This window comes from Loxodonta africana, chromosome 5, assembly GCF_030014295.1.
Source record: "Loxodonta africana isolate mLoxAfr1 chromosome 5, mLoxAfr1.hap2, whole genome shotgun sequence".
NCBI lineage: Eukaryota > Metazoa > Chordata > Mammalia > Proboscidea > Elephantidae > Loxodonta > Loxodonta africana.
In genome coordinates this window covers 47,342,983-47,349,452 of record NC_087346.1, presented here as the reverse complement: position 1 = coordinate 47,349,452, position 6,470 = coordinate 47,342,983, and positions in this window count along the sequence as shown.

The following is a 6,470-nucleotide window of genomic DNA, read 5'->3' as shown; positions in this document are numbered from 1 at the left end:
ATTCGAACTGCCTACCCTTTGGTTAGCAGCCATAGTACTTAACCACCACGCCACCAGGGTTTCCATGGTGAGAACACACACTATATAATCACATTTATGAAAGATTCAAAAAACAGGCAAAAAGTGCTGTGGCTAGAGGAGTTACCTTTCAGGAAGAGGAACAGGATAGTTATTGGGAGGGCTTTTATGATACTGTCTTGGTCATCTAGTGCTGCTATAACAGAAATACCACAAGTGGATGGCTTTAACAAAGGGAAATTTATTTTCTCACAGTTTAGGAGGCTAGAAGTCCAAATTCAGGGCATCGGCTCCAGGGGAAGTCTTTCTTTCTCTGTTGGCTCTGGAGGAAGGTCCTTGTCATCAATCTTCCCCTGGACTAGGAGCTTCTCCACGCAGGAGCCCTGTGTCCAAAGGACACGCTGTGCTCCTGGTGCTGCTTTCTTGGTGGTATGAAGTCCCCCCTCTCTGCTTGCTTCCCTTTCGTTTTATCTCTTGTAAGATTAAAGGCAGTACAGGCCACACTCCAGGAAAACTCCCTTTACATTGGATCAGGGATGTGGCCTTAGTAGGGGTATTACAATCGTACCCTAATCCTCTTTAACATAAAGTTACAATCACAAAATGGAGGACATCCATACAATACTGGGAATCACAACCTAACCAAGTTGACACATATTTTGGGGGACACAATTCAATCTATGACAGATTCCATTGGCTAGAATTTTATTGAGAATTTTTGTGTTGATGTGCTAGAGGGATATTGGTCTATAATTTTCTTTTTCAGTGTTGTCTTTGCCTGGTTTTGGTATCAGGGTTATGCTGGCTTCATGTAATGAATTGGGGAGTATTCCTTTCTTTTCTATGTTCTGGATTACTTCGAGTAGGATTGGTCTCAACTCTTCTTTGAAAGTTTGGTAGAATTCTCCAGTGAAACTGTCCAGGCCAGGGCTTTTTTTGTTGGTAGTTTTTTTTTTTTTTTTTTAATGACCTCTTCAATGTCTTCTTTTGTAATGAGTCTGTTCAAATATTCTACCGCAGTTTGTGTTAGTTTAGGTAGGTAGTGTATTTCTAGGAATCTGTCCATTGCCTGTAGGTTTTCCAATTTGTTTGAGTATAATTTTTCATAGTATTCTTTTATGATTCTTTTTACTTCAGTTGGTTTCTATTTTGATGTCACCCATCTCAATTCTAATTTGGATTATTTGCATCTTCTCCTTTTTTTTCTTTTGTCAATTTGGCCAGTGGTTTGTCCATTTTATTGATCCGTTCTTTTATGGATTGAACTGTCTCCCCAGAATGTGTGTAAGCTTGGCTAGGACATAATTCCCAGTATTGTGTGATTGTCTGCCATTTTGTCATCTGATGTGATTTTCTATGTGTTATAAATCCTATCGCTATGATGTTAATGAGGCAGGATTACAGGCAGTTATGTTAATGAGGCAGAACTCAATCTACAAGTTTAAATTGTATCTTCAGTCCATCTCTTTTGCGATATAAAAGAGAAAAGCAAGCAGAGAGACAGGGGGACCTCATACTACCAAGAAAGAAGTGCCAGGAGCACAGGAGCATCCTTTGGACCTGGGGTTCCTGTGCTGAGAAGTTCCTAGACCAGGTAAAGCTGATAACAAAAGCCTTCCTCCAGAGCCGACAGGGAGAGAAAGCCTTTCTTTAGAGCCAGTGCCCTGAATTTGGACTTCTAGGCTCCTAAGCTGTGAGAGAATGAATTTCTTTTTGTTAAAGCCATCCACTCATGGTATTTCTGTTATAGCAGCACTAGATAACTAAGACACTTTCAAAGAACCAGCTTCTAGTCTTGTTGATTGTTTTAATTGTTTTTCTGTTTCATTTATTTCTGCTCTAATCTTTATTATTTCCTTTCTTCTGGTGGCTGTGGGCTTCTTTTGCTGCTCTTTTTCTACTTCTTTGAGTTGTAGGGTTAAGGTATTGATTTTGGCCTTTTCTTCTTTTTTGATGTGTGTATTTATTGGTATAAATTGGCCTCTGAGCACTGCTTTTGCTGTGTCCCAAAGGTTTTGGTATGTTGTATTTTGATTCTCGTTTAATTTTTTAATTTCATTTTTAATCTCTTGTATTACCCAGTAGTTTTTAAGCATTGCAGTGTTCAGTTTCCAAGTATTTAATTTTTTCCTTGTTCTTCCTGTTACTGATTTCTAATTTTATGGTGTTGTGATCTGAGAAGAAGCTTTGTATTATTTCGATATTTTTTATTTATTGAGGCTTGCTTTGTGGCTTAGGATATGGTCTATTCTAGAGAATGATCCATGTGCACTGGAGAAGAATGTGTACTGTGCTGCTGTTAGGTGGAGTGTTCCTATGAGGTCAGGTTGGTTGATTGTGTTATTTAGATCTTCTGTATTTTGTTGAATTTCTTTCTAATTGTTCTGTCATTCAAAGTGGTATGTTAAAGTCTTCTACTATTATTGTAGAACTGTCTATTTCTCTTTTCATTTCTGTTAGGTTGTTTTATGTATTTTGGAGCTCTGTCATTGGGTGTGTAGATTTTTAGTATGGTTATATCCTCTTGGTGGATCGATTGCTTAATCATTATATAATGTCCTTCCTTGTCTCTTATGATGGAGTTTGATTTAAAGTCTATTTTATCAGCAATTAATATTGCCACTCCTGCTTTTTTGGTTCCTGTTTTTTTCATCCTTTGATCTTTAACCTATTTATATCTCTGTGTCTAAGGTGTGTTTCTTGTAGGCAACATATTGATGGGTTGTGTCTGTGTGTTTTTCTTTTAGTCTGTTCTGCCACTCTCAGTCTCTTGACTGCTGCATTTAACTTGCTTACATTGGTGTGATTATCGATAGACATGAATTTACTGCTGTCATTTTGTTATGCTTTTTTTTTTGTAGTGGTGACAGTTTTTTTCTTTTTCCAATCAGTGTTTGATCTAATTCTATATCCTTTCATTTGATGCATGGGGTTGTCATTTGCATCTGTTTCACTTTGTTTCTCAGCTCTTTGCTGTAGAGGTATGGTGTGGTGAGCCTGACTAGGCTGCCATCTTAAATCTCTTTTGATGTTTTTACTTTGTGATAGATAATTCATTCATTTCTGCATGTATGTTAAGTTTCCTTTTTTTTCTTTTTAAAGCATAGTCCTAAAATAATTGGGAGCTAATTGTTTATGCCTCCTTGTCCCTATCCATCAATTCAAATCCTTCTTCCTTCAACGCCCAGGTCAGAGTCCACATCTTATATCAAGGCTTCTCTGACCACTTAAGCTAGAAGCAATTTATCTTTCTTCCCAGTTTTTATAATATGTCTCCTGGGAGGTAGTATAATATATTAGAAACAGTATGGGCTAAGGGGCTTGGATTTTAATCTGTAAGGCAATAAGGAGGTCTAAGCAGGAGAGCGATATGGTCAGATTTGTATCTGCCTGTTCTGAGCTTTGACTCAATGGTACCTAACAACAATATCACCCTGAGCTTGCTTAACCAATTTTACTTATATTCCTCACTCTTTGAATCTATGCTACTCTTGTGACTTGCTTTGACCAATAGAATGCAGATATGGCTTTGTGCAACTTCTTAGACTAGTTCTAAGGAATTTTGCAGCTTCCTCTTTCACCTTTTGGAATACTGCCTTAGACTGCTATGCTATGAATAAGTCTGGGATGAAAGACCATGTGAATGGAACCACAAGAATGAGCCCAGGGAAGACCAGCAGAAGAACTTTTTAGCCAAATCACAAGATGACAAGAAATAATAAATTGTTTTAAGCCCAAAGTTTTGGGGTGGTTTGTAGTGAAGGAATATATAACTTTTAAGAAAAGAATTGTCCCTTTTTTTTTGTTGTTACTTAGCTCATCTATTGATATAGTCTGTTGTGAAAGGGACTGGTATTGTCTCCCAATATCCTTTCTTCTCTTCATTCTTTAGTATTAGAATCTTCACGTTTTAGCTGGGTACACTGTGACACTAAAGACTATATATCTAAAACTGTATTTCCTAGCCTCCCTTGAAGATGTGGCCATGTGATTACATTTTTGCCAGTGGGATATGAATGGAAATGATGGTTGGAACTTCTGTGACAAGCCTTTAAAAAGAAGAGTTATAACCTTTTTTCCATCTTCCCATTCTAGATATATTATGGCAGGAGGTGGAACAGTCACCTGCTCCTTTTTCCCTTTCTTTTCTTTCTGGTATAACCATTACCTACACATTATAGTTTTTGTATTTGTCCCACAGTTCTTGGATATAGTTCCATTTTTTCATTCTTTTTTCTCTTTGCATTTGAGTGTGTGAGGTGTCTATTGACATATCTTCCAGCTCAATGATTCTTTTCTTGACTGTATCCAGTCTACTGATACCAAAAAAAAAAAAGCCAAACCAAACCTAGTGCCATCGAGTCAGTCCCAACTCACAGCAACCCTATAGGACAGAGCAGAACTGCCCCATAGAGTTCCCAAGGAGCACCTGGTGGGTTCGAACTGCCAACCCTTTAATTAGCAGCCGTAGCATTTAACCACTATACCACCAGGGTTTCCAGTCTACTGATAAGCCCATTAAAATCATTCTTTATTTCTGTTACAGTGTCTTTGATTTCTAGCATTTCCTTTTGATCCTTTTCTAGAGTTTCCCTTGCCTGTTGCCTAATTTTTCCATCAGAGTTCTTAACATATTAATCATTATTAAGAACAGTCATACACAGGGAGAAGACAATTCAAGGAGCTCTGATGGTGCAATGGTTAAGGGCTGGTCTGCTAACCGAAAGGTTAGCAATTCGAACTCACTCAGCAGCTCTGCAGAGCAAGGCCTGGCAATCTGCTTCCAAAAAAATCCCAGCCAAAAAAACCGTATGGGGCAGTTCTACTCTGTTACATGGGGTTATTGTGAGTCAGAATCAACTCTGCAGCATCCAACATCTGATAATTCGAAAATTCATGTCATATCATAACTGAATCTGATTCTGATGCTTGCTTTGTCTTGAGACTGTGTTTTTTCTTACCTTTTAGCATGCCCTATAATTTTTTGTTGAAGGTCAGACATGATGAACCAGGTAACGGAAGATGAGGCAAATAGTCCCTTAGTGTGATGTTTTATGTTAATCTGGCTAGAAGCTGGGCTATGCTTAATGTTTAACTAAAGTTATAGGTGTCAGAGGCCTTAGTTTGCTCTAGTGTCCTCTTTTTACTTTCTTCCCTGTTGTCTTTGGGTTTTAACTAAGAACATCTTTTTAAAAGTCTGTATCTTGAAATAGAACTACCATACGATCCAGCAATCCCATTCCTTGGAATATATCCTGGAGAAATAAGAGCCTTTACATGAACAGATATATGCACAGCCATGTTCATTGCAGCACTGTTTACAATAGCAAAAAGATGGAAGCAACCAAGGTGCCCGTCAATGGGTGAATGGATAAATAAATTATGGTATATTCACATAATGGAATACTACGCATCAATAAAGAACAGTGATGAATCTCTGAAACATTTCATAACTTGGAGGAATCCGGAAGGCATTATGCTGAGTGAAATTAGTCAGTTGTAAAAGGAAAAATATTGTATAAGACCACTATTATAAGAACTCAAGAAATAGTTTAAAGACAGAAGAAAATATTCTTTGATGGTTATGAGAGAGGGGAGGGAGGGACAGTGGGAGAGGGGTATTCACTAATTAGATAGTAGATAAGAACTACTTTAGGTGATGAGAAAGATAACACACGATACAGGTGATGTCAGCACAATTGGACAAAACCAAAAGCAAAGAAGTTTCCTGAATAAACTGAATGCTTCGAAGGCCAGCGTAGCAGGGGCAGGGGTTTGGGGACCATGGTTTCAGGGGACATCTAAGTCAATTGACATAATAAAATCTATTAAGAAAACATTCTGCATCGCACCTTGGAGAGAGCCATCTGGGGTCTTAAACGCTAGCAAGTGGTCATCTAAGATGCATCAATTGGTCTCAACCCACCTGGATCAAAGGAGAATGAAGAACACCAAGGACACAAGGTAATTATGAGCCCAAGAGACAGAAAGGGCCACATAAACCAGAGACTACATCAGCCTGAGACCAGAAGAGCTAAATGGTGCTCAGCTACAACCAATGACTGACCTGACAGGGAACACAACAGAGAACCCCCGAGGATGCAGGAGAGCAGTGGGATGCAGACCCCAAAGTCTCATAAAATGACCGGACTTAATGGTCTGACTGAGACTGGAAGGACCCTGGTGTTCATGGCCCCCAGACCTTCTGTTGGCCCAGAATAGGAACCAATCCCAAAGCCAACTCTTCAGGCAGGGTTTGCCTGGACAATGGGTTGGAGAGGGATGCTGGTGAGGAGTGAGCTTCTTGGATCAGGTTTTGACACTTGAGACTGTGTTGGAATCTCCTGCCTGGAGGGGAGATAAGAGGGTAGAGGGGGTTAGAAGCTGGCGAAATAGACATGAAAAGACAGAGTGGAGGGAGGGAGCGTGCTGTCTTTTTAGGGGGAGAGCAA